The 26,904-nt window shown below is 47.4% G+C and overlaps 2 long non-coding RNA genes across 18 annotated transcripts in view; one reads left to right on the top strand and one right to left on the bottom strand.

Moving 5' to 3' along the window:
• The window catches only part of LOC310883733, an 87,789-nt gene that overhangs the window by 28,301 nt on the left and 32,584 nt on the right, over nucleotides 1-26,904 (bottom strand). For 8 of the 17 annotated variants that reach the window (XR_014573698.1, XR_014573699.1, XR_014573702.1 and 5 more), the window contains 3 exons: nucleotides 26,206-26,323; nucleotides 14,708-23,094; nucleotides 3,918-3,995 (listed from right to left, as the gene is read on the bottom strand). This is a non-coding gene — a long non-coding RNA (uncharacterized lncRNA). Of the gene's footprint in view, nucleotides 1-3,917; nucleotides 3,996-11,164; nucleotides 11,803-14,707; nucleotides 23,095-26,205; nucleotides 26,324-26,904 lie in introns of those variants that run through there. The other 9 variants (XR_014573697.1, XR_014573701.1, XR_014573709.1 and 6 more) reach the window with 5 other exon arrangements.
• LOC310883765 overlaps nucleotides 9,387-26,904 on the top strand; it is a 94,672-nt gene continuing 77,154 nt past the window's right edge. Inside the window, exon 1 of the long non-coding RNA XR_014573799.1 lies at nucleotides 9,387-9,606. This is a non-coding gene — a long non-coding RNA (uncharacterized lncRNA). The remainder of the gene's footprint in view (nucleotides 9,607-26,904) is intronic.

Here is a 26,904-nt window from a genome sequence, read left to right as displayed (position 1 = left end):
AGATTGGACAGAGTTCAGAAAGGGGAGGTAAGAATGGTCAGAGGTCAAAAAAACGGGACCCCTATGAAAAAAAAGGACCGGTGTGGTTTAGTCTAGAGAAGATCACGGAAAACGTGCCAAGAAAAGCCTTCTGACATGAGGGATGGTTAAACATTGGCATTGATTGCACAGGGATGTGATGTGAAATCTCCATTCCTGGACGTCTTTAGGAACAGGCTAGGCAAACGTCTGTCCAGCAAGACAAAGGGATAGGGGGTCAACGGGGCACAGGGAGAGGCTCAACGATCTCCGAGCTCCCTTCTAACACTATTTTCCAGGATACAGTCCTTCTGCATCTCCTAAACTTTTTGAGTAGTTGCGTTTAGAGGAATTGTACAAAGACCAGCATTGCTCATTCAGCATCCTTGGAGTTGAATGAACCTGAGCTTTTTAGTTGTTACAAATTCAGTAAGTCCGCTGGTTCTCAGAGTTCACTGCACTAAAGCTAAGGCAGTTAGACAGCCTGCCTTTATAATGCTTTCATTGAATGAATTTGCAAAGCTGCTACCTAGAGCCTACACTAATGCTCAGTACCACTTTGTTAATTTGGAATCCAGATCTGGTGACTGATTTAGGAAAACAGTTCAGCTAATCCCTAGTGAATAGAAATCCCCAGCCTAAAATTGTATGGCTCACCAGATTCCCACACGTGCAAATGCAGCAGCTGCCTTGCAAAGGGAAGTTAAAATATCAAGTACAAACTTTAGGGGGGTTTCACGTGACATGCCTATTTTCCTTCCTCGGAGATCCAGGGCTCCAAAAAGCAGGAGCAGAGACAATCACAAGGTGCACAAGCCTACAAAACTTTCACAGAGGACAACCTCTGTAGTAACATGGCAAGTGCACATGCGTATTCTAGAAACCAGTTCTGGTAGGAGAACATAGATAGAAAGTTAAAAAACATAATTCTGCACATTAGCCTCGTCTCGTTTCTTCAGTCAGCACATACAGTTAGTGCATATAGCCACGGGATAGCAATAATCTATATATTTTAAGCTAACTCATGTAATTGCCTTCTGCATGATAGAACAAGTTTCAACAGAGTACGATGAATAATAATTCCTCAGTTGGAGCTTCTGGGAACACGTCCATCGTTACGGGAAGGCTCCTGTGCAGATTGCTTCCTGCCTCATAGAAGGCCCTCAATTGAACTGTTGAACTCTGGGAGACAACACAAGGCCCCTTTCCTCACCCAAACTTGGTCTGAGCTGGGCAAGGGGACGATTTTCCTGGGATGCTGGGATGTTAGATGCTGTACCTACTCCTGCAGTAGCCATTCAAATTTAGAAGTAAAGGAATAGATGTAAGGAAAACAACTATTTTGAATACAATGAAGCAGGATATTCTTGTCCATTTACTTTCTAGTAAACACACGTTGCTATTTGCAATGAGACATCTCTAATCTAATACCTAAGGAAAACAAAAAAGAATGAGGCCCAACATCTAAAGGTACTTGGATATTTACCTTTAAGGGTAATAGCTAAACAGGAGTCTGATGCCCAAGGATCCCACATAACATTAGGGGATCTGGGCCTACAGAGCCAAATGAGGTACTCAAGCAGCAAATAATTCAAGATGCTCTCAGAGGGGTGAGAGTCTGATGTGGTAAACTTAGGGAACGTTTCTGAACTTTCTGAATTAGGTGTTCCTGGTCTGTTTCCTGAAATCTGTATCAGAGACAGCTGATGCCTACTAGGAACAGTTGTGTAGTACATATGGAAAGCAGGATAAAACCAGACGAAGATGTGTAGATTGTGTTAACTGAGTTATGGCTTTTGTAGCATCACATGTAGTCCAGCCACTCACACGAGCTGCAAAACAAGGCAAGCTGCATTACTAAAACAAGGTAGCTACTTTGCAATGAGCAAATCCTTTCTGAATAGCGTTCTACACAGGCATGCTTTTAATAACAAAGGAGACTTCCTCTTCATATAACATTTGATAATTTTTAGCTGTCTTGCTTATATCCTTAGGCCATTGGGCTATACCATGAGGACCGCGTATTGTAAGCACACTACAGCTCCCCACAGTCACCGTAGGTAAATGGACAGAATCACTGTAGTGAGTCAGACAGCTTCTGGACTCCCAGGAAATGATCTTACAAGCCAAGCAGGCAAGATACAAACAAGAACAGGGTGTAAGAGCTGATAAAAAGTGTTAAAAAGTGGTACCTCACACCATGCGTAAGCGCTGGGCACTGCTGGCAGGAGCTGGCGCTTGAGGAGGAGCAGCACCACCACGTCTACACATCACAAGGCTCCCCACAAACACTTCATTACTCAAACCACTTTCATTTCTCTTATGCAGATGTATATCAGAGATACTGAACCAAGTTTCTCCGTGCATTAGCCCTTTAGTACACTAATGCTCGTGGTTACTCCTCTCCAAATCCCCCCTGGAGCAGTTATTAATTTGAGGTGGAGAAGTAACAGTAATTAATCTATTAAAATGAGGAAATGTAAATTCAGATGTATGCAGAGAAACACTTTTTCTCTATTTACTCTTCATTTACATCCCAATGAGTCAAATCGCCACCGTTACATTGCCAAGTCAAATAAAATTCACTGGTGATTAGAGTTGCTCTGCGGGATTGTACAGCATACACGTCTTTAATGAATTTGGTCCACAAGCATATGGCCAAGGATAAACTGCATTTAATACCTCTAAGCAAAAGTAATGACGAAAACAACTTCTCGGAGCCTTTCTGAGTGTGATTTTCAAGTTAAATAGATGAATAGTGATATTTTTGATATGATTTTGTGTGATAAGTCTGAATTATTCTCCGGGAGCCGTTGTCCCCCTCTCACACTCCCGGAGCTCTGGAGCTCTGAAGGGCCGCTGCTGGCATGTGAGCATAGGGGTGGTTGGGGATTGGTTTTCTGATGATTGTTTCCCCCCCCCAAAAAAAATAGGAGTTTCAAGCAGTTTCAGGCACTTTTGATTTTCGTCCTTTGCCCTCACTTTTCCAGCTACCAGGCCGAGGTGTGCCCGCAGCACTGCGGGGCAGAGGAAGGGGCTGCTGCGCTGCCTGCCAGCAGCTGACCCAGGGCAGGGTAAAGGCTTAAAAACAACATAAAAAGGGAGGAAGCCACAAGGTGCACTCGGTGCACTTGTATAGAAACCAGGAGGGGTTGATGCCACCAGCCGCATCTTCGAGCTCGAGGCAAAATATTGATTTTTACATCCAGGAGACAGAGAGAGGCAGACATCCCGCAGGCAGAGAGCACAAGTTGGAGGCGGTGGCTGCCTGCAGCCAGCCCTCAGACGGGTCCCTTCCCCTTTCCCTTCCCCTTTCCTTACCCCTTCCCTTTTTCCTTCCCCTTTCTCTTCCTCTTCTTCTTCCCCTTCCCTCCCCGTTTCTCTTCCCTTTCTCTTCCCCTTTCTCTTCCCCCTTCCCTTTCTCCTTTCCCCTTCTCTTTCCCCTTCCCTTCCCCTTCCCCCAAGACGCTGAGCACCAGGACTGGGGATGGGGGCTCAATCCCCCTGGGCTCCCAGCCTGTCCCAGCGTTGTCCTAAACCGTGCCAAGATTGTCCCAGAACCTTCCTAACCCTGTCCCAACTGCCCCAGCACAACCCTAAATTGTCCCTTCACTTTCCCAGCATAACCCTAAATTGTCCCAGAACAACCCTAAATCGTCCCAGAACAACCCTAAATCGTCCCAGCTGTCCCGGCAGTGCCCAAGCACCGTCCCAGCCCGTCCCCAGCTCTGTCCCTGCGGGTGCCACCTCCCCCCTCGGTGTCCCCCCGCGGCCCCACACCCGGCGAGTGCCACCCTCGCTGCGGGTGTCGCCGTGCCCGGGGACATCCCAGGGCCACTGCCGAGGGGACACGAGCGAGAAAAACCGGGGAGGGGACACAGAGGCGACCAAATACTGACCCGCAGCAGCAGCTGGAGAGGCACCCGGTGGCTGCAGCCTGGAGGCGGGGGGGGCACAGCTTTCACCGCTCCGGCTGCCTGCGAGGGAAAGATAAGAGGCTGGTGCAGAGAAACAATTAAAAAAAATAGTAATAATAAAATACCGAGAAGCCCTAATTAACTTGAAAGCCGTTGCGACTTCGCCAAGCCGCTCGTCCCGCCCGGCGCAGGGGAGCGCCGTCGGGGGGCGCGATGGGGACCCGGGGGGGACCCGGGGGACACCGAGGGGCGAGGAAGGCTGCCCCGGGGGGGACACGGGGGGACACGGGGACAGCGGGCACGGCTGGGCTGGGGGCTGAGCGCGGCCCCCCCGGGAGCCGGGCAGCGAGCACGAAGGGCTGCCGAAACGGCCCCAAACGCCGCGCGTGGCGCTTTGGGATGGAGAGGGGTGAGAACGACCCGAAGCGAGTGCCAGCCCCTAAAAGTTTTGGTTGTAGGGTGTTTTTTTTTCGGTTGATCGTTTTGTGTTTTTTTTTTTCCCTTCTTTTTCTCGCTTTCCAGGCATCCAGGCGTTACTCCGCTCGCTGTCCCCGGCTGCCCACCTCCTCCCAAGGCACCACAAAGTTTCCTTTGGGGAAGCCCCGAGGCGCCGCGGCACCCCCTCGCCCTCCCGACCCCCGAGCCCCCGAACGGCCCCGGTGGCAGCCCCCTGCTCCCGGCCCCGAGCCCCGCTCACAGCACCGGGAGCAGGATGCGGCCCCCCGGGCCCCCCCTCCCCTCCCCGCACAAGGACGCAACCGGGTCGAACCCCAAACCCTTGGAAAAGCAATTGTTCGTTGTCTTTTTTTTTTCCCTTTTTTCCCCCCTTTTTTTGTTTTCCCGGAGATATTCCAGCCTCTTGTGACTCTCCGGAGTTGGCTGCGTTTGGGGTTTGTTTGTTTGTTTGTTTGTTTGTTTGTTTGGGTTGGTTGTTGTTTTTTTTGTTAGTTCTTTTATGGGTTTTTTTTTTGTTTCTTAATTGCATCGTTTGACCTCCTGCTCAAAGGAGGGAATCCGTCGCTCCTTTCTGTGTGTCAAACAACTCCCCGTGTGCCGGCAGAAAGAAAAGTCCCGGCAGACGCCCGGGACGACGAGGATTTGCATTTGGTGGTTTTTTCTTTTGTTTTGTTTTGTTTTTTAATGACGGGATTGAAACCCGCCGAGTTTAGGTTGTGCCCTAACAGGAGGATAAACGCGGCCATCTGCAGCGCTCAGCCTACCTCAGCTCACACCCAAATCTACGCCAAGCTGGGCGAGACACGAACCGGGCAGCCCCGGTGCCACCGGGGGCGGCAGTGGGGACGCCCGAAATTATAGGGTCGGGGCCATCTCGGTGGGACAAAACGTCCTAAAACGGGGCGCTGGGAAACCTGCCGCCGGGGGGGGTGCCCCGGACCTCGAGCCCGTCGGGACGGGCAGATTTGGTTCTCGTCGCCGGGAAGGTTTTGGGGCTGGGGAACGAAAAGGGGAGAGCAGGTTCCCGGCGGGGAACGGGGAGGAGCGGGGTGCCCGCGGCCCCCCTGCCCCGCTCCGCTCCCCGCAACCGTGCCCGGCTCGGGGCCGCCGGGGGCACCCCAAAAGCAGAGCCCCCTGCTCCTGCGGCTGCTCGGCAGGAACGGGGGGTTTAGAGGAAAAATAGTCGTAGGAAAAATAATGAGAAGAAATAAGAAAGAAAAGAAAGAAAGAAAAAGAAAGGATGAAGAAAGACAGAGAAAAAGAAGGAAAAAGGAAAAGAAGGAAAAAGGAAAAGAAGGAAAAAGGAAAAGAAGGAAAAAGGAAAAGAAAGAAAATGAAAGAAAGGGAAAGAAAAAAGAATCAGGAAAAAAATAACAAGTCGTCGCTGGGAAACCTCCCTCCAAGCCCAGGTTCTTGCATTTCTGTAGGGTTTGTCGCTGTTTGCCGTACGCATCCTCCCACGTTTTAAAAAGCCTCCGCTAACTTACGCAGCAGCACCGAGGCTGCGGCTGACACTTTCCAGCTACACCGGGAAAGGAGAAAATAAATAAATAAATAAATAAATAAATAAATAAAACACCACCTCAATTAAAAATAACGATTTTGCCCTTGGCCGGCACCCAGTTTTTTGGCTCTTACCGTCCCGGGATTTTCGCTCAGCCTCTGCAACACCCCGAAAAGCCGCGGTCCGTTTGCGCAGCCCCGGAGCGAGCCGCCGTGCTGGCCAAAAGCGAGGCGATTTGGGGGAGCAAGGGGGGGGGGGGGGGGGCGGGATCCTAAAACCTCGCAGGGATCCGTCGGGACGAGCAAAAAAAAAAACAACAAAAAAAAACTTTTGCAAAAGTCTTTTGCGAGCTGGCCGCGCACTCCGGGGGCAGGCAACGGAGCCCGGAATAACGATGCTGGAATCACGGCACGGCGGGTTTCCAGAGCGAAATGATTTTAAAAAATAATAATAATAATAATAAAAGAGGAATAATAAAAAGCCCTGAAATCTGCCTGGAGGTGACTCGGGTTTGCCGTGGGTCCGGCTCCGCTTGGACGCGCGGAACCGGTTTGCTCCCTGCGCGGTTTTTCCCGAAATCCGGCTTTCTGAGCCCGTTTCGGGAGCGCTCCCAGCCCGGGACTCCGGGGCCCCGGCCGGGATCTGGGAGGCCGGTGGCGACCGGGGGTGCTCCGGGACCCCCCCGGCACCGGGCAAGCAAAAACCCCAAGGCAAAACCGTGTCCCCAGCCGCCCCCGGCCGCTGGAGGTGCGGGCACGGCGAGCCCGGCACCAGAGCCCTTCCCTCACCCCCCTCTCCTGCTCGGTTAGCTTTTTTAAAAAATTATTTTTTTTATTTTTAATTATTTTTAATTATTTTTAATTGTTTCCACTATTTCCCACCCCCAAAACCCGTCCCCGCGTTGCCTTCTCCCCGCAGCTTGGGAGCTCGGTTCGCACCGCTGTCTCTCCGTGCCACCCCGGGGAGGGATGGGGGATTTTTTATTTATTATTTTTAGGGTTGGTTTTTTTTTGACAAAATCGAGCAGTTTTTTTCCTCCACGTGGTGACCCAGCGGGGATCCCCCCGGCTCCGGCTGCCAGCAGCTCCGTAAGGCAAAGCGTGCGCTGGATAAGGCGCTCGGGACCCAGGAATTGCCGTCCCGACCCCAAAAACCCGCAGCCCCGGTGCTGCCCCAAATCCTCCCCGCTTCCCTCCGAAGGCAGGCTGAGCTCTGGCCGTTTCGGGAAAGTTGTTAGTAAGCAGGATCCGACCAAGCGCCGGCTGTTAAGGGTTTTATTTCATATATTTTATATGAAAAAAGCGTTTGGGGGATTGCATTCGATCTCCCCATCCCGCTTGGAAACGCGCTGAGCCGCTAAAACCCTAAAAGTTGGATGGGAGAATTTTTTTTAAAAAAAAATCCCCGTCTCACAGCAGAGAGCGCCTGTGCCCCCCCCCCCCCCACCAAAGGCACAAAGTTTGGGGTCACTTCGCCCCCTTCCTTCCCCGCTTCGAGCCGCCCAGCCCCTCGGCAGGTTGCAGGGAGCTCGGAGCGCCGCTGGCCGTGCGAGGAGAGCAGCCCGCAAGGAGCGCAGCCCTACAAAGCACCCCACTGCCTGGGGCGGGAGGCAGCCGATCCCTTCGGCTGCTCTTTAAAAACTTGGGGGAAAAGCGAGAAAAAGAAAATAAAATAAAAAAAAAAAAACACCTTGTGGTAAAGCCTCCCGCTTGCTTTCCCCGGGAGGGCAGGCGAGCCGCTGAAAAAAAAAAAAAAAAAAAAAAAAAAAAAAAGGAAAGGGAAAAAAAGGGGAAAAAAAGAAAGGAAAAAAGAGGAAAGAAAAGGAGCCGGCGGCGCTCCCGACGGCAGAAACGAAACGGCCGGGACGCGGCGGCTGCCGGGGAGAGGAGAAACCGGAGGAGGGATGGGGATAGGGGATTGGGAACAGGGATATGGGATTGGGATGGGGAACAGGGGATGGGGATAAGGGATAGGGGATGGGGATAGGGGATTGGGAACAGGGATATGGGATTGGGATGGGGATAGGGGATGGGGATAGGGGATGGGGATAGGGGATAGGGGATGGGGATAGGGGATGGCGATGGGATGGGGATAGGGGACGGGGCCGCCTCCCCAGAAAAGGTCCTGCCGACTTCCCCTCGGTTCCCTAAGCCGCACGGAGCCCCCTTCCCCGCAGCCCCCCCAGCCCCCTCGCACCACCCCTTGGCGGCCCCCCCGTGCCCCCCGTCCCGCTTGGGTCTCGGTTCCAGCCCTGCCTCTGCCCCGGCTCGGCTCCGGGCGCTCCCCACGAGGTTTTACTCACGCAGCCCGGCCTCGGCCGGCCCCAGCCCCACACCACGGGCCGCTCCCTTGCTTTATTTCCACGCGGGGCCGTGGGGAAGCTCCCCTTCGCCCCCTTCCCCCCCCCCCCCCAAAAAAAAAAGCGGAGCCGTCTGGCGAGCGGCGCCGAGCCCCGGCCGCCTCCCACCTGAGGCGATTTTCGTTCTTACACGTTTTGGGTTTTGTTTTGTTTTTTTTTTTTTCTTTCCTTTTTAAACCGGAGCAGGGCAGGGGAAAAAAAAAAAAAATCAAATAAAACCACCCCCGGGGCTCCACGGGGAGCCGTGCCCGCCGCGAGTGGGACGGAGGAGGCGGGGAGAGAAGGGGGTCGGGGAGGCGGATGGCGAAAAGGAGACCCCGAAAGCGGCTCCCCCCCAAAACTCTCCCCCTCCGAGCTTTCCGCGGCCTCCGACCCCCGGCCCCGGTCCTGCGTGGGCCGGGGGCGTTTGGGGGGGACCCCGCGGCCTCGGGTGCAGGGCCCCGGCCTGGCGTTTGCACTTTTCTTCTTCTTATTTTTTTTTTTTTCCCCTTTTGTTCAGCCTCGCCGCCACCTCGGGCTCCCCGAGGCGCCTCACAGGGGCGACCAGCCCCTTCTGTCCGTGTCCCCCCCCCCCCTCCCGGCCCCATGTGAACCCCCCCCCCCCCCCGACCCCCCCTTCCCCTTCAGCCGGGAGGAAGGAGCCGGGTGCACCTGCGAGGGCCGCTCCCCGGCCTCCCCCCTCCGAGGCCGCAACAGGTTTTTCCCTCCTGCGCCGCCTCCCCCAGCCTGGGGGGGGGGAGAGGGAAAAAAAAAAAAAAGAGCCAAAAAAGAAAAATGGGGGGGGGGGGGAGCGGGGCGGGGCCGTGCCGGGAGGAGGAGGAGGACGAGGAAGAGGAGGAGGAGGAGGAGGAGGAGGCAGCGTGGCTCTGCCCGGGGGGAGCCCGGGGTCACGCCTGTGTGTGTGTGCGTGTCCCCCCCCGGCGAGGAGTAAGTGCCACCGCTCCGCCTTCCCCTTTTCGCAACGTTGACGCAATCTATAAATAGTGGAACAAAAGGAGCAACTTCCTCGCAGCTTTGCTGAAACGGCACAAAAAAGGCAACCGGGGGGGGGGGGGGGGGGGAGAGAGAGAGGAGAAGAAGAAGAAGGTGGAGGGGGGGGGCGGGCGGGTGGGTGGATATTTTGATTTTTTTTTTTCTATTTTTTTTTTTCCCTCCGGTTAAAAGCCGGAGCCTCCCTCCCCCCCCCGCTACTGGGAGCTGAGAGCTGCGGGGTTCTTATTCTCCTTAGGATTTGTTTTTTTATATATATATATTATTATTATCATTTTTCCTCGCTGCGAAGCGCTGGGCACCGGCAGCGGGGGGGGGGTCCCGTCCCTGCCGCCCCCCCCCCACACCCCCAGTTCGTGACAGTAAGTGCCGGGGACACGCGTGGCCGTGGGGTGGGTTTGGGGTTTTTTTGGGGGTGCGGGGGGGGTCACATTTGGGGAGGGGGTGCGCGGGGCGGGCAGGCTGCGGGCGGGGGCAGCGCGCTGCGGAGCGGGGAGGGAATTTGGGGGGCCGCTTGTTCGCGCTCCCCGGCGTGTGCGCGCACGGGGGGGGGGGGGGGGGGGGGTCCGTGTCGTGTGTGTGCTTCCCCCCCCCAAAAAAAAAATCGGGGAGTGGGGGGGTCGCGCGTGTCCCGAGCGGCGGCGGGATCGGTGCGGGCAGGGGCAGGGGGGAATTACATCATCCCTATGGGGGATGCTGCCTCCGCGTGCACGCGGGTAGGGGGGGGAAAGCGCGGGGGCGCGCCTCCCCCCCCCCCCTGCCCCCCCCCTCGCCGGGTCCCTACTGTCGGGGGGGGGGGGGGGGAGAGGCGCGCCCCCGCGGCACCCGCGAGCGCGCCGCCGAGTGTTTACAGTGCTCACGCAGCCGTATTGTGACGTCGGCTGAGTGACAGCCCGCCTGGCCAACCGCGCGCGGCCCCGCCGCCCGGGGCTGCCCGCCAAGGCCCCGCCGGCCCTTCCGTTGGCGCCCCGCCCACCTCCCTCAGCCCTCCCCCCCCCCCCCCCCCCCAACGTCCCCTCAGAGGAGGGGGCCCGTGGGGGGGGTCCCTGAGGGCGGCCCCGTGAGGGCGGCCCCCGGCGGGCGGCGGGTCCCGGCCCGTTTCCCTGCTCCAGTCCCGGTCTCCTGCCCGAGCCGAGCCCCGAGCTCCGCTGCCCCGAAAGTTAGCGGGGGGCCGAGGCGGGCTGCTGAGGCGGCGGTCACGGGTGTCCCCCTTTTTGTAGGATATTTGTCTTTACGGGTCTCCCCCTTTGTAGGGTACCTACGCTTACAGGTCTACCCCTTTGTAGGGTACACATCTCTACACCTCTCCCCCTTCGTAGAATATGTACACTTACAAGTCTACCCCTTTGTAGAATATACATCTTTACGGGTCTACCCCTTCACTGCATATATACGCTTACAGCTCTCCCCCTTTGTAGGATATAAACGCTTACAGGTCTCCCCTTTGGAGAACATACATCTTTACCACCTCTCCCCCCTTTGTAAGATACACATCTTTACACTTCTCCCCCTTTGTGGGATATATATCCTTACAGGTCTCTCCCTTTGTAGGATATACGTCTTTACACCTCTCCCCCTTTATAGGATATACATCCTTACCGGTCTCTTCACCTCTGTAGGATATATATGCTTACAGGTCTCCCCCTCTGTAGGATATACATCTTTACAGCTCTCCCCCGTTATAGGACATATACGCTTACAGGTCTCCCCCTTTGCAGAATATTCATCTTTGCTGGTCTCCCCCTTTGTAGGATATATATCCTTACTGGTCTCCCCCTTCGTAGGATATATATGCTAACAGGTCTCCCCCTTTGTAGGATATACATCTTTACAGCTTTCCCCCTTTGTAGGATATATACACTTACAGGTCTTCCCCTTTGCATAATGTTCATGTTTACTGGTCTCTCCCCCTTTATAGGATATATACATCTCTACAGCTCTCCCCCTTTCTAGGATACATACATTCACAGCTCTCCCTCTTTGTAGGATACCCACATTTATAGGTCTCCCTGTTTATAGGATACACACATTTTGAGGTCTCCCTGGCACACAGCTCTCCCGGTGGGATAGAGTATCCCACCGGGAACACCCGGGCACGTCTGCCTTCCCGGAGCACCCCGCGGACACAGCCCTGGCGGCACCGTCAGCGATGGCGCGCTCGCTGCTTTAACCGTGTAGATACTTACACTTTTTCCATTATCCATAATTAATGGGGCAAAACGCGCTCGTTTTGTTGTCGCCAAACTCCGCAAGGGAACAAATGCGCGCTCTGGAAGCACCCCGCCGGCCCTCGCGTTCACGCAGGAGGAAAACAACCCATCATAAAAGAGCGGGGCCGGGGAGGGGGGGACGGAGATGGCAATGAGCCCCCCTCTCGTCCTGAGGGCGAGGAGCTGCCACAGCTGGCTTTCCCAGCGGGGTCGCGGGTCCTGACACCGGGACGCGAGGAATCTGCTGGCTGCTCCCCGAGGGGCTCGGTGTCCGCGTAAGCCAGCGGGGGGCTGGCCGGGGGCCGCAGCTGGCTGCGGGAGGGCTCCCTGGCCGCGCCGCGCTGGGAGCTGTCGGGATTTTGGAAAAGTGGTTGGAAAGGGACGTGGCTTAGGGATAGGGGTGCGGGGAGCACGGCCAAGCTCGGCCACCGTGAGCTGAGCCTGTGTGCACCCCGAATCTGCTTTGCTCTGAAACGCAGGCCTGTGCATCAGGCTCTGCAGACCTGTCGCGCTCCCAGAGACAAACAAATCTCAATTCAATATCCCACGTGTAAAGGGATTAGCGCTCAGCAAACACAACAGGAGCGTATTTTCCCTGTGTTATACGTATGCCCTAAATGAAGCCATGAGTGGAAGGAGGTCCGTGTGTATGTGTGCACACACACCCAGCCCCATCTCCTCGCGTTACCAGCCCCTGCTGTTTTAACTATCAAAAAGCATCGGAAACGAGAGCCAGATTAGTAGGGTACACAGAAAAGTGAAACTACCTTCATTCACTGGGAGGTCGAAAGCAGTGCCTAAGTACACCCAGTGTGTACTTTTACGTAATGTTACCTTCCAATACCAGTGCTTTTCAGGTGTGCAAGATCAAGATAATGTTTTTCTGGTCTTATAGAAAATATAGCTTGTGGATCACTAATGGATCTAAGTCTGTTTTGCTTTAGATTGCCTGAATTACAGACATGAGTACTTTAGCATATGATTATCTGACCGATCATCCCTTTCCCTTCTCACACTTGAGAAAGATTCTCGGTCACCTTCTGCTCCAGCGTTACATTTGGGACCGCTCTGGCTGCACCATGTGGTGGTATCTGATGGTTTTTCTTTTAAAAACATAATTCTGTCCTCCGTCCCCCAGCTGTGTTAAAAAACACGGTCTCATGATATTCCTAGTGATAACGAGCAGTTCTCCCTGCTGACCCTAAAGGCCTCGGCTAGGAATTGCCAAAGCTTTCGTTTAAAACGTAAACCACATTTCTCAGCCATAAAGGGTGTCCTGAGCTCACACTTGGAAACAGGACCGATACGGACAGCGCGGTCTTCCTGGTTCGGCAGGCAGGCACTTCCAGCGTCGCTGCCTTTTTGCACAGTAGCACTTTAACAAGCAGCAGCCATGCATAGCTAACAAGGCTGCAAGTCCACTTACTGCTTTTCAGAAGCCTGTAACCCGGTCCTAAACGAGCAGAAACGTCCGCTGTATATTGTTGCTGCCATATGACAGAACTATTAGCAGCGGGGAAGTGCAGTGGTTATTCTCGATGGGCGAGACACGGTGGGAGAGGAAAAGTTTTAAAACATGGAGCCTGAGGCACAGAAAGAAAGCAGCACAGATCTAGCTATCCTTTTATAGTAACTGTTGTTTTCTGGAAAGGGGGAAAGAAAACTCTCCCTTCCTTCCAGCAGCTAGACAGGGATGGCGTGACCCTCCTAGCTGAAGACTGATAGCATTCTTGGAGAAATCTTTATGTAGCTTTCATTTCTAGTAGCTGGAAATTAGAAGTATCGTTTTCACCAGTTGCTTCTCCTGACACCGCTTCTGGGTTCTGCTCTTACCTTTTAGTTATACCGAGGGATGTCTAAAAGGGCAGTTTTCAAGTTTGGCATTAATGCTTCATAAAAAGTAATATATTTTTTTCAGAAATTTTTAAAGTATTTTAGTGGTTTTGATGAATATTTTCTCTATGTACAGTTGATGTTCTTAATACTCTATATGCATAAATGGTATTAGCCAAGCGGGGCATTACTTTAAAATGTGTGCTTAATGTGTACAAAAGAGACACCTAGCACAGACCGAAAATGTACTCTCAGCATATATGAGAGCTACAAATATATCTCACATAAATAAGATTAACGCAAATTAAGAAATCAGAAGTGGTTCATCAGATGGGAAATACACACTTTAGACTGCATGAACAATTAGAAAATAAATGTGCTGAATACTAGGTGACACTAGCTGGCAAGGCAGAATATCGAAACAACTGTACTTTTTCAGGGCTCTTAATAATCTTGTTTCTGGCTGAATGTGGTATGTGCCTGAACATCCTTTCTTATAAAATAATAAATTTCACAAAGATCCTACTGTATGACAGTGTACTGACTGGCTGTCACAACTACTGACTAAATATTAATTTTGGTAGTCTTTCCAAGTTAAATCTATGAACTACTATACCTGGATAACTTCTAAATCGCTACCCACAAGTGAAACTCCAGTAAACCACTTTTCTGACTTGCATATTGTCTGTCCTTGTTTGTAAAGGTTTGTTTAGTAACTTACTTGACATTTTTTTTTCTGCACTTGTTGGTTAGAGAAATATGAGATAGTCTCTTTTGATTTGGAGCTTAGCTCATTTTAGCTTTATAATGCTAAACGGCGAGATAAACACTGAAGACTAACAGTCTTCAGGACCTCCGCATTAGTGCAATCACTTCAGTTTCGTAACTCCTACAGATTTTTATCCCTTACAAGCATTAGAGCAATAATTTACATACCAGCGAGGGAAAATGAAAACGAGGAGGAAGCTCATTATAACCCTGTACGTGTACTCGGTTTCTCCTAACACAGACTAGATTAAACCTGGCCTGTGCCACAGGAACTGTGAAGGGTGAGAGCAAAGGCTCCTTTCTGATTCACGTCCGTACGCAGTTAACGCTCTCTTCACTCGACAGAGCAAACCGGACCCCAAATGGGAAGGAGGATCTGGGCTACTATTCCTTCACCTTCGCTCCTCACCCCCACCCCTTGAGCTGTACAGAAGGGATCAGGTTGCACTATTTTAGAAGCTGGTGCAGTATGCACGCTTCCTCAGTATATTGGAGAGCTCGCTGTAGGGACGCACGCTGCTTCACAACACCCTTCACTCAGGACCGTGCCTTATCAACAGAGCTGAGCCCTCAATTCCCCTGTAAATTCCCCTGCAAATGTACAATATTTTTAGTGATGTATACAAATAAAAAGATTATTGATCTAACTTACCTTTGACACATGGCTTTGAAAGCTTCAAGTTTGACGCTAGTCATAAAAACCATACACTCAGTGCTACAGGCAAAGTCGACCTGTAAATATATGAGAAAAAAAAACAAAATCAAGTGACTTAGCATAATTTCCTGAACGTGCTTAAAGACACTAGGTTGGTTAACACATTGAAAAATATCACTGCTGTCTCTGTCACCCCGCCACCTGAGTGCAGATTGCTTGTTACTGTTCCTGCAGACATTTCAAGTTACATCATACAGCTGACGTTAAATCTGTAGCAAGGTAGAAGATGGATTGTGTTTGGGGAAAGGTCTGGAATGGGAGCTTAGGCTAGGGTTGTAATTCTGTCCCTGTCTCTGAATTTCACCAGTGGCTTTTTGATTCAAAGATAAAGACAATTAAAACTGTCCTAGGACTGAACCTAAGAGACAAAATAATGCATAAAGGATGCTCCAAAGTTACATATATTAAGGTTAGGAAAAATCATAGAATATCCAAGTCGGAAGGGACCCACAAGGAAAAATCTAAATTAACCTAAGACCTGAAACAAGTATTTCGCAAGACTGTGTTTGCTTGTGCATTTGTTTTTTGCAAAATACAAAAGTCATTGTTCCAGAGGCAAGATGCCTAGTTAACAGTGCCTACAAAGCTCATCCAGCTGGGAAGATCTCCCTGAAAGGAGTTCTCAGGCTGTAACTCATCTCCACAAAAAGGAATTGAAAATCAGGATGATTGGGATCCAAAGACCTGACTAGGAAAGGGCACCAAGCCCCTTGTATCTCACCTAGGGAAGGATCCTCCTACAGGAATTGGGGAAGGAAGCCATAAGCCTCCCATATGTTGGAATAAGGAAAGGTTTTGGGGAGTGGTAGGAGATTCAGCACGAAGCACTGCAGAGATTCTGGGCTGCGAAAAGGCACCCAGGCTAGGGGAGCTGTGTAATTGTGGTACTGTCTGTCAAGCAGACCAAGAGTGTGAGAGGGTACAAACAGTTTAACCTTGCCTTAGCCACTTCTACCTGAGCTCTGTGACTTTTAAAAGGAACAAAGTCTCACTCAAGGCTTTAAAAAGCTGTTGAGCTCTCTAGATAAAGAGCTGTATATCGGATCCAGGTATCCTTATTGTAGCTGTGAATAATAAGTGATCTTAGCATACAGACTGGCAGACATCTCGTTTGAAAGCAAGAACTGAAATATTGACAGGTTGGCAAATTTACAAGTAGTAGCCAACCTGTCCTTTTCTCATGCAAGAAAGTGATTTTGGAGGGAGAGGCTGCTGGAAATAGGCAAGAGGCACTTGAAAACAGAGGGGAAGATAAGAAGGTTCATGGAAAATGCTAAGCTGATGACCAAAGTCTTCATCAAGACTGTTAGCCTACTTTCTAATGCTGTGTAGATGAAAGAATCAAAGCCCACAGGTTATCTTGCAAATCACAGGGATCCTACCTCTCTGTGCCCCTGAGGTCATACGAGCCCATATGAGTGCCATACATTGCATGCTGCCTCCCCCTTCCTTTTTTTTTTTTTTTTACTAATATATTAAAAAATCCCATTATTTTTCATGTCTTTCTACATCCCTTCTTGTACCAAGAAGTTTCGTAATACTTAAGCAGACGTGTTAAAATACAAGGAAAGATGTAGGAAGATAAGGTTATTTCAGGGAGAGCCTCGGCTGCTTTGCAGAAAAAGGAGCATTTTATTTCGTGGAAAACAAAACCTTCAACTGAAAGAGACTGATGTTTATATTATCACTAAAACTTTTGCTGAAAGGGGAAGAAACAGTAACTGCAGACAGCGGTTCAAAAGGAAGTTCTGTTACAGTCCAGACCAAAAAAATTAAGTTCTTACAGCGTATAAAATATGTAATCAACGCTGAGCTTCTGCATTTGCCTTAAATACTGAGCTGGGAGTGTCGACTGCTCCACTGCTAGTCTTTAATGTATCCAACAGCCATAATGCTGAAACCTATGCAAGGAGATAATTCATACAAAAGCATTCATTGAGCACAAAACTGTGATATTTGTCCAGTGAAACTTCTCCAGCTCTAACAAAGACACCATTCAAAAAAAAAAAAAAGCATTTCAAAGACCACTGTAGATGCTGGACATCGACTGATTCTTGAGTTAAAGTCAGACATCCGCTAGCCAAAAGGAGGAATTCAAAAAGGAGACCCTTTCAAGCCTCTGACTTTCAAGTTTGAGACCTCCAGCCTGAACTTATCTATGTTTTCACACATCACTAGCCGAGTCAGAAATACCCAGTGCGTACAAGGAAAACAATCTCTATCAGTGCATACAGCACCGACACGATAACGCGATGTTTTCCAAGCCTGGAGCAATTGTCAAGCAATTGCGATTCGTCAAGGCAACACGCTTGGCAGTCGGGGTCGTCTAACCTCGGGCCGTCTTCCACCTTATCCCCAGGCGGGTCCTGGTGGCTCCGCTGCCCTGCTTGCTCCCCTTTGCGAGCTGCCGGCACCCGTTTCTCCTGCTGCCGGCACCAAAGAGCCCCGGGAGGCAGAGGCAGAGGCGATGGGTGCTGCTGCTGCACCACCACGGTTTATATAAGCAGCAGCTGCTTGGGTTTTGTTCCAAGACGAGCGAGGGCCTGCGCTGGGCAGAGGGGGCTCGGGGCCGGCTGATGATGAACCAGGGCTTTCCGCCGTGGGCTGGGCCCGGTGGCAGCTCTCAGGGCGCTGGGTTGTGTCTCTGAGTGAAATTGCCACTTTTAACTGCCTTTTAAAACAGAAAGACCCTGCCTTGTTCAGGCTGTTTTGATACAGCTTTACGTTTGCATTATTTTATTTTCATTTTAAAGGCCTTTATTCAACAAAACATAGCCACTTCGCAAAACAGGAGTCTTCTTGCCATCCAAGTTGTTATTGCGTAGCCATACAATTTTTACTTAATCATCTCCATAGCTAACCTCTGCTCCTTAATTTTTACATTTTATGATAGAAATTTTAATGGATTTTCTTTACTGGATGATTCAGTCTTCCAATTACAATTCATAAACTCCGTGTAGATGGAGAGTGGAATTCAATTAAAATGTAGCAGAAGAGCACTTCATTTTTTATCAGTTAAATGAAATAACCTCAGATGCACATAACATGTAAGGAAAAAGAATACATTTATCAGAACACAGTGCACTGAAAACTGATTTATTCAACAAGGCCTAATCGCTGCTAGTTGGTGAACTTAAGCGATTGTTTCTGGTCAGCACGACCTGCAGGACTTTGGAACTAGTACATCTCATCCTCCTGCCATTTTCATTCATGGACTCCAGCAGAAAAAGAAAAAAAAAAAAAGGAAATTGCCTGTTTTTTCATCCCTCCATGGGTTTTTCAATTTTGAAAGTATTAGTCATTAATATAAAGTAAACGAGTACATTAAAAGGGAAAAAAAACTATATCAGAAGCCACTTCAGCATAGGTTATAGCTCCATGTGCTCTGCCAGCGACTCCCACCCTTTCGGTGGTTTGACTTTCTCTCAAACTTTGGCATCAAAAAACGTGTTGCATGGGATTTTTATTGTGTTATTTTAAAATATCCTAATAAATTTAACATTAATACAGGCTGCCCTACTTTCGAATTTAATTTTAAGTGGTCTTGTTAAAAGAGAAACATTCCATTTAAACAAAATAAAGTACACATATAGAACTCATTAAACTTAGATTAATAATTCCGGGAGGCCAGAGAAGTAATAGAAAACGTGGATTCCTTCCTTTCTGAATTATCAGCCATTTATGCTATCGGGTGTTCAAAACAGAATGGGTTCCTACTGTGCCTGCTGGTGTACACATAAAGTTAAAGAGACAGAGCCCTGGCACAGAGGTTTGCCTTAATTTGCTCAACACCTGAGGTGTTAAAAGTAAAGCCAAACAGGAGAGGCTTTTTATTTTATTTTTCAGTAAAGCACTGACTGTTCAAGTGCGGATTTACCAGCGCCAGGAGGCAGAGGGTGAAAGGATGCTGTGAAGGGCTCCAGATCCTCCCCTGCTCCTCCATCCCTTCCTGCTCCCTTACCCTTTAAGCTCTGGCTGCATTCACCTATGCCTGTCGACTGAAAATTGGAAAGAGCCTAAAGTAACCAGGGAACTGAACATAAGCAATGCTGACCTTCATCCCTGCTAAATTTAGAGACTTCCCATTGAATTTCCTTGTCCTTCCTACATGTCTGTGGAGGACAAACCTAGCAGCAGGACAACTTCCCAAGTAGAAAGGAAGAAAATTATTTCTGATAATGTCCGAAGACCGTGGTCCTGGCCTGTTCAGTTCTGAAACATAATGTACAGGTTTGGCAGTACAGAGCTGTGGATTCAGTTTAATAAAAATCAGAATGAAATTCCTCCTCCCAGGTTACTGTGATGGGAACAACACTATCCCATGGATTTTCTAGGGATTTTCTTGCTCTTTTCTTTGATGGGCTCAAAGACTTCCTCTCTGTAGTAGAGAGAATCTGAAGGCAAGCATAAGGAACAAGAAAAAACACTAGTCAAAATTACAAGCAACAATTTTCTACGGAGATGAAGAGGAAGAAAGTTTGGTTTAGGTAAGGGCATAATCAAGTGAGGAAAAAGAGATGAGGAAGAGACATTTTATTAACATATAAAATCTCTGAAACACCACAGACCGTGCAGTTAGCAAAGCTGACGCTGCAGTAACAGGGAGGACGAGGACTGCCTCAGGTTGGCTCTAGCTGGTTGAATGTAAAGAAGGAAAGGTCCTGAGAGTGTTTGTTTCACTATTGCACAGACTGGGTTGGTAGACAGTGATTCATAAATAGACCTTACTTGAGAATGTAAGAGAGGTCAGGCTGGTTCAGGCCAGGCCCGTTATCCTATTCCCAGCAGCAGACACAGGCCAGGTCTCACCCAGGTGCTGTCCCAGCAAACAGCAGGACCAGGACAAGCACATCGCATATTGCCCGTGGGTCCCACTACTCAAGTTTTTCTTAGCTCGGGGGGGTTCCTGAGCCTGATACTGTTTGGCTTCACTAGGTCCCTCTACCAAGGTTTTCTGCAGTGTCTCCATGGATCTGTGTGGACTTCTTTCATCCAGACATCTTTAGGCAAAGGATGGCATGAGTATATTTTCTGTGAACCCGCCTACTGCCAGCTTCATTTGATGTATCCTCATTTTTGTATTGAGAATGCAAAAAGCTGATCCCTGTCCATCCTTTTTCATGCATCACCTTAAAAAAAAATTATTGCTATTTTGAAGAAATGTTCGAGGGGTGCTGTAATTAAAGCCTCTGAAGTAGAAGCCGTTGCCTCTGTGCTGGAAATCTATTTCTTCTTAGCTCTACCGATCAGGCACCAGCTTACCCGCTCTCCGTGGCAGATGCTGAAGCTGCTATTGCACAGAACTCCTTCCAAGATCCCAGGGAACTGGAAGCTCAGCTGAGCACATTCGGAGAGAGCCACTCTTTCCCACTGTTAGGGAAGATGCATTAGAGGAAAAGACGCAGTCATGCATATTGTGCTCTTAAAACCCTGCTGGTCTTTCTGCGAGCAGAATCTAAAAGGATAGTAGGGAGTGGAAATGAAGAGAAGAAAAATTGCCAATCGACAGAAACCAGCCCCATTCTCAGAAAATCGCTCGCTAAGAATTAAAGCTCAAGGAATCGACGTAAACTTTAGCTGAAAACTGAAGTAAAAAAAAAAAAAAGAAGAAGATAAAGTAGTTCAAGCTTCCTCTAAAGGAGCGGGGCATTGTTTCTCGAGTTTGGCAGTAGACCTTAAACAGGCACAGCTGACATAACAATTAAAACAGCAGAAGCTTGTGAGAGTTTCCCAGTATTTCAGTAGGAGATTCACAGCCCGTAGAGTACACTCCCATTTTCCCTGCTACGGTTTAACAAGGCGCAGGAATATTTCTCGAGCAGACAGGAAAGCCCAGTTTCTATTAGTAAAAAATTGTAAGATGGATAGGTGAGACCCGTTTCCATTCTTAGGTAAAAATACAAACAGAGCCTTTTACTGCAAGGTAAGGTATATTGCGTCCTGGTACCGAGGAAGATAGGCAGCTACTGCAGAAAAATGAACTCTTAGGTGAACTCTGAGAGAAATTATGCAGACTCCAGTCAGTGTCAAATCTCTTACACAGGCTGGTATGACTGAAACTAGAGGTTAAGGGAGATGCTGAAGATGCTAGGGTACTCTGCAGAAAGTCTTTCCCTTTGGGTTTGCAACTCTAGTTAAAGTGTGGATTACAAAATCTTTGTGGATTACAAAATAATCTGTAGTGTTGCAAAATAGTTTGTCACTAGGTTTCACCTAGGCAACACCCAGTCTTGGCTACAATCAGACTGGGTTTGGCCACAGGATCTGATTTTATTTCCAAAGAATATGTTTGGCTAAGCAGGTAAAGAGATAGCACTGAAAGGTTCACATGACCCAAAGACAGGTGAAAGGAAAAGGCATCCACAGCTCATGCTCCTAGGCAGGTAAAAAGAACATTGTTCCAGGAACTGTCGGTACCCCTCTTGCTAGAACGGGGCACCTGCTCTTGTCTGGTACAAACAAGAGCTCGTTTAGGAGTCCCCATTTGATAAAGGTAACTCTGGAAGACCGGTCACTGCTGTTGGCTCCCTGCTACGATGTGCTGAAGGTTAGAAAGGTTCAGAGCCTCTAACGTTACCAGCTCTTACCCTAACCATTGCCTGGTTCTGCTTGGCTTAAATCAGAGCCATACGTCATAGGAAAGCTCCTGAGGATGGTCTTGCCCCTTGCTGGCTTGTTGACAAAACATAATTAATTATCACTTTGATTATCCCCATTTGTTTGGCAAGTCCCTGAAAAACAAAACCAAGTGTACTTTTTGTTCAAGGCAGAGGGTCCTGACTCAGAGATGTTTACAGAGTCCAAGCATCCCTCGAGCATCACAGAGGTTTTGAATATGAGCAAACCCCCCTCTCTGAATAGACCTGTCTGTCACCCCAACCCTTGGCACACCCAAGATGCGACGCACGAAGACGACCCCGTACTGAGTATCTGTGATTGGTTTGTCCAAAGTTTCACGAGAAGAAGACCTCTTTGTGTACCGTAGCCATCTGATGTGGCACGTGTCAGGCAGGGCTGCGGCTTCAGTCAGAACGCAGACAAAGCGCCGAATGTCCGGCGAGAGACTATAAATGCTGAGATGTTTTCACTGATCTTAACAGATGACTTAGAAGTGGATTTAATTGACCTGTCACCATCTAGGATCTCTCCTCTGGGAAGCAGAAAGCTCTTGATAACATGGTGTGTGACAGCAACCCCATAACCAAGTGTTTCAAATCAGTGGTGCTGCTTTTTTTTAAGTCTGAGAACTACAGATCCTACAGTTTCAGACCTGTGTGAAAGAATCAATCATCTGTGGTGGCACAGTGCTTCAGCTCTTTATCTTCTGAGGCAGGCTGCGATGACAACTGCTTTTGGGGGAGGAGGCACGTGGAACACCAAAACAACAGAAAAATGCCCCTTGGTTCACGAGAAAGACTCGTGAAGGGTAGCACTCTGCAGAGCAGTCCAGTGTTCCTATTAGGAATCTGCTGCACGGACCCCTACGTAAAAAACCAGACATCTTGCAGGCTGACAGTTCAAAATCCCTGAGGATTAGCGGTTGGTTAGGAGATTATGGATACTACTCCAGCCTGAATTTGAAACAGCAAATGGAAGTGCCGAGGCACTGATGGCTCACGCTGGACGGCCAGCCCCTTCACCCTTCCTGTAAAGAAAGTTGGAGGCACAGCAGGTTATGTCGCTGATCCGCGGTGGTATGTTTGCTTCTGCAATCAGTCGTAAAAGGGAATCTATTTCTGGTGTTTATTGTTTCTGATAGGCTGGATAACTTGTTAGAGAGTAAGAGAAAAGGCAGGAGTCACTCAGCACTACGAGTCAGATGGCACAGAAGTTACAAAGGTGATCACCACCGCCAGGGCTCTAAATACGTAAGGCACTCAGCACAAAGCCAGTGTCTATCGAGGTCCCTGCGGGGAGCATCCAAGCACTAGAATAGGTCTTTTCAGGCCCTGGACTTAAAACACAGGAATCAAAGACGCACCGTATTGCTGGTGAATCTTTTATCCCTTGCTACGTGCAGGGGCAGCAGCTCGTGCTTGGAAACACGCCTCTCCTGCTTCCGTCAGACTTCCCTGTCAGTACGAGCGGACCGTGGCAACAGATGTGTCCCAGGAGCCCAGAATCACAGCTTGTAGAACACTTAGTGAGAGACACTGTCTTAAAGCATAACTGGAGCTTTACTCATGGAATTTAGAAACAAACCGTGTTGGTTTTTTTTTTTCCTTCCTCCACTGTACGTTTCCTCTTGGAAAAAGGAAATGTTATGGTGGGTCATGTACCTCTCCAGTAACAGCGCTGTCATAAACAGGTCCTGAAGAATCATGCTAGGGAAAACATTAAACCCCAGTAACTTTCAACTCTTTTATCCCTATAGAAAGAGATATATCTAGTATGTTAATTGAAACCATATTTCTTAATGTCCTTAGGTAGACCTAATTTACTGCATGAAATTAATTGTAGTATTACATGTAAAGTTAAAAGAATCACACAGCACATATACTGCACCATTTCCATCTTTGTGGTAGGATGGAAATAACGAAATCATGAATGTTTGTACTCACACCGCTATTTAATGCCCCGAGGATATAGAACACGAGGGTGCTTCAAGTAGCAGTCCACTGATAGCATCTAATAGACTCTGCTTGTCCAAATAATTTGGCCTTGTACTCACAGGGCGCATACACACCACCAATGAAATCTGTCTACTTAAGCACTCAAAGAAGGGGCCAAAAGCAGATGAGTTATTCATGCACTTTATAAAAATTGGGCAATTAAAATAACTTTCTGTGCTTGGGCAAACTTAGATGGAAAGCTGGGCTGTACAAATTAACACACGCACAAACTGCATTAAGAGAGCATCCTTCTCTTTATACTGGTCCTGTGTATCACAATATTACTCTGGGGAGCCCAAAACTACATACAAACACAATCTCTAATACTCCAGAGAAAAGGTTTTCTTAATTCTGACCCTCTCTTACTTATTGCTCAAAACTGGCCAGAAGAACTCCTGAACTTTTAAATGCCAATGATTATAGTTTCCAACCTCTACCCAACCATAGGATTGTCTTTCTGAAGTTTCTAGCACTTCGTCCAGTCTGATTTCGATCATGCTAAATAGGGGATTAGCATCTCTTTAAAACATTATTAAATTGGTTAAGATAGCTTAACTCAGAATGACTGCACATCATGTTTTCCCAGTTCTATCACACGCATTCCAATTATATGTTCTCCTGCTAACTTAAATACTATTACATCATTCCAGTTTAATTGTCTGTGGTTGTTTACCTCACTCAATCAAACTGCATATATTCTTCTTCTCCCTAACTGCCCCTTAATTATTCTTACTGTTTCTGAATGTCCTTATTTAATCTTAAGAAAGCCTTAAGAAAATTTTTCAAAATTATCGAATGACAAATTATTTGGCACCTTTGAAAACGGAGGTCAGAGCCTTCTATACTCTTAGCCGTACATTTTTCTCAGTATCATACTATCGAAAATAGACAATAGACCCTTTCTGGGAGTTGATTTCCATAATAGCTGCATTGGGCCTCTGAAGACATGCAGGGAAACTAAATTTTTCTTCCTAATAAATCCACTCTGGTTAAGTAAATATTTTCTTAAGTCAGAAAAAAAAGGATTAACTGATCAATAAAATATTAAATGGGAATGCAGAAAATAGAGTTCATATTTTATAACTTCAAACTATAAATGTGAATGTTCAATTACTAATTTTATTGAATTAATAGCCATGTTGAAGAGCAAGTTCTGACAAGTAAAAGCAGGCTAGCTTAGATTTCAACTGTAAATAAAAGGAGACTTAGCAGTTCTGCATTTTTCTCAGTTTGTTTTATTCATTAAAGCATCTCACAATTTAGAACCACTATTCTCTCCTCATGAAACATCTTGGACAACAAGCTACTTCTTGGATTTTAATGAGAAGTCAAGTCACTCAACTTTCAGAGCCGTTTATAAAGCAGTATTTTAGTTCTATCCAGAAATTTTATTTTCCTTTCCTTGTAAAAAGTGTGAGTTAAACATTCTGAGGTTATTTGCTAGACATGTTCCTCCAACAGCTTCTCTGAGGAAAACTGTTTTTCTTCTAAACTATATTAATATAAAGATGGCAAAGGTTTGTGATTCATATGCTTGTTCCACACTTCTGTGGGAATTTTAACATACGGTTACTTTGCCTGTAGCAAACGAACTTAAAATGCCATCAATTACTGTTGGTAAATAAGACTCCCCAAATTAACTACATCGAATTGATAACAATCTTTTTCTGGATTGGCTTTTATTATAAAGGTTTGAAGACTTTGAAGTCCTCCTTCTAAGTTAATTCTCAAATAACATACGTAGATGTGTCTTACTTAAAAAAAAAATAGATAAATAAACCAAAGGCAAGTAAATCTAGATGATTTATGTGTCATATGAAACAGGAAAGTTATACCGAAGCCCCTTGGTTCTATATCAAGATAACAAGACAGATCTGCAAAAGTGAAGGGGGGCTACTTCTCTTACTTTCTTACTTAAATCTTCCTCTCTTTTTAACTTTCTTACTTAAATCTTGACTGAGCAGAAGTCACTTGAGTCTCTGTGTACTATTCACGTTTTTCATACAGCTGCTTCTAATAATTGAAACATTTCTAACACAATTTGAAGGAAGAAGGTACAAAAAAATGCCCGTTTTCAAATGCTCATAGCCTCTCCCCTTGCAGACCAAATAGAAGAACTATCACTGGAAAATAAACATTTTAATCTGAAGACTTTAACTAGCTATTGTATGAGATGAACACATAAGTCCTTAAGCAGCTACCAGATCTGTGTTTTTAGTATTTATCACAGTAATAAATATAATGAAATGTTTTTCTCATTTTCCTTCAAATTGAATTTCTTAGAAAGAACAGACATGCTAGTCAGTATTCTGAGTAGACTGAATTCTGTCAGCACTCTGAATAGGCAAATGATATTCATTCCTTCAATATCCTTGCTCTTTTATGTCACATATTTTATGCTCTACCGACAGCATATATATGAATGATTCCTGTTATAATCAAGGCCATGAATGCTGGTAACATGAACCATACATATTCTTTAATGTTGTTTTTGAGTACAGGAAAATAAAATAACTTGAGGTTTGGAGCACAAATACAAGTGATACTTTCTAATATCACTAACTAATTTCACTTTAGGGTTCCATTATGACAGCACAGATACTAGGTTTCATTTTTATTACTAACAGGCTTTACTTATCACAGTAAAAATAGGCTGTTAACCACAGAAAGTAAAATTGATCATCAAAGTTCTGGTTTTGCTTAGGACTTTCTCAGATTTTCTGTCAAATAATACACTCTAGTTATCTATATATGACTTAAAAGAAACTATGTATGTTTTGAATGCAGAATATTTCCCCATAATATCAACAAAGCAATACATACCTGAAGAGCATGTGGTTGAACCAGAAGCCAAGCTTCCTGTCCAGACGATTAAGGAGTGTAAGCAGGGTCATAGCACTGCTTGCGTGAATAGGTAAAATGTTTTCTCCTTGCCCATGATCTGTAAATAAAAATCATATGCATTTGAACTTCAAAGTTGAAACCGGTGAACATTAAAATATAAAAAAGGCATACAAAATACAAGAATACATCTATTGACAAAAAAAGATACCTGCATTTTTGACGATTTATCATGTGTTCAGGCTATCCAATTTCATCTCCACATTCCAGAATTTATTTTTCAAATTACTTCTTTGAATTCCATTTTATTTATTGTGTTGAGTGGAGCCAACAGAATTAGGAAAGAAGATAGATGCAAGAGCACTGTGATGGCAGGAACTTGTTGTTTAATGTGTTCTAAATTGCCAGTGAGGAAGATGCTCCAGCATCTCTAGATAGCCCAATTCCAGTCTTTAACTGTCCTTGTACTTAGAAGTATTTAAAAAATATGTAGCCTGTTCCTCTCTGTAAATTAAGATAATCTTTTCTTGTCCTTCCACAACCGGGTACAAAAGACAATTGATGACTGTCTTCTTCACAATAATCTTTAGATGTCAGATTATTTTATTTTCCCCTCAGCTCTCCCTTCTGTAGACTAAACAAACACAGCTCTTTCAAAACCTGCCTTATAAATCTCGCTTT

The sequence above is a fragment of the Anser anser genome (assembly GCF_964211835.1).
Source record: "Anser anser genome assembly, chromosome: 1".
Classification (NCBI taxonomy): domain Eukaryota; kingdom Metazoa; phylum Chordata; class Aves; order Anseriformes; family Anatidae; genus Anser; species Anser anser.
This window is presented reverse-complemented; position numbering and strand designations above follow the sequence as displayed.